This window comes from Emiliania huxleyi (genome assembly GCF_000372725.1).
Source record: "Emiliania huxleyi CCMP1516 unplaced genomic scaffold EMIHUscaffold_115, whole genome shotgun sequence".
In the NCBI taxonomy this organism is placed as follows: Eukaryota; Haptophyta; order Isochrysidales; family Noelaerhabdaceae; genus Emiliania; species Emiliania huxleyi.
In genome coordinates, this window is record NW_005201493.1 from 215,440 (window position 1) to 216,636 (window position 1,197).

Consider the following 1,197-nt stretch of genomic DNA (forward strand, 5'->3'; position numbering starts at 1 on the left):
TGTGCATGTGCATGTGCATGTGCATGTGCATGTGCATGTGCATGTGCATGTGCATGTGCATGTGCATGTGCATTTGCATGTGCATGTGCATGTGCATGTGCATGTGCATGTGCATGTGCATGTGCATGTGCATGTGCATGTGCATGTGCATGTGCATGTGCATGTGCATGTGCATGTGCATGTGCATGTGCATGTGCATGTGCATGTGCATGTGCATGTGCATGTGCATGTGCATGTGCCTGTGCCTGTGCCTGTGCCTGTGCCTGTGCCTGTGCCTGTGCATGTGCATGTGCATGTGCATGTGCATGTGCATGTGCATGTGCATGTGCATGTGCATGTGCATGTGTATGTGTGCAGCGGATACAGCGGATACAACGGGATGCAACGGGCTGCGGCGGGGTGCGGCGGGCTGCGGCGGGCTGCGGCGGAGCACCCTTGCGCATTCACGAATACAGCGAATGCGGCGGGGTGCGGCGGAGTGCAAGTTGGGTACGCGTCCTCTCGAGCGGCAGTTGGGGGACTATGGGAAGAGTATGGGAAGAGTATGGGAAGAGTATGGAAGAGTATGGGAAGAGTATGGGAAGAGTATGGGAAGAGTATGGAAGAGTATGGGAAGAGTATGGAAGAGTATGGAAGAGTATGGAAGACTATGGAAGAGTATGGAAGAGTGCGTCTGAGGCTTCTAGGGGCGGGTTCCATCGGTGACTTGATCATCTCGAGGTAGCCTGGGAGGAGTACAATGAACCGCTCGTCAGACGCAACTCGCGAGGCATCCGACCGGACCATCTCGAGGTGGCCTGGAGGACTAATTAATTGCTCGTTGCGGACGCAACTCGTGAGGCATCCGACCGGACCATCTCGAGGTAGCCTGGGAGGAGTACAATGAATCGCTCGTTGCGGACACACTCGTGAGGCATCCGACCGGACCATCTCGAGGTGGCCTGGCGTGTCGGCCGGCACCGGCTCGGCGAACCAGTCCGCGTCCTACTTTGATGCTCCTTGGATTCGGGTACCGGGGTCGGTAGGGTACGGGCGGGGGAGATGAGCCGGCGGCCTTGCGCTTGCGCAGAGTGGCGAGGATCGCGGCGCACCTGCGTAGTTGGATTCGAGTACCGGGGTTGGTAGGGGGTGCGGCGAGCGAGCCGTAGCCAGGATGGCGGCGCACGTGCTGGAGATGTGGGGAGATGTGGGGAGAGT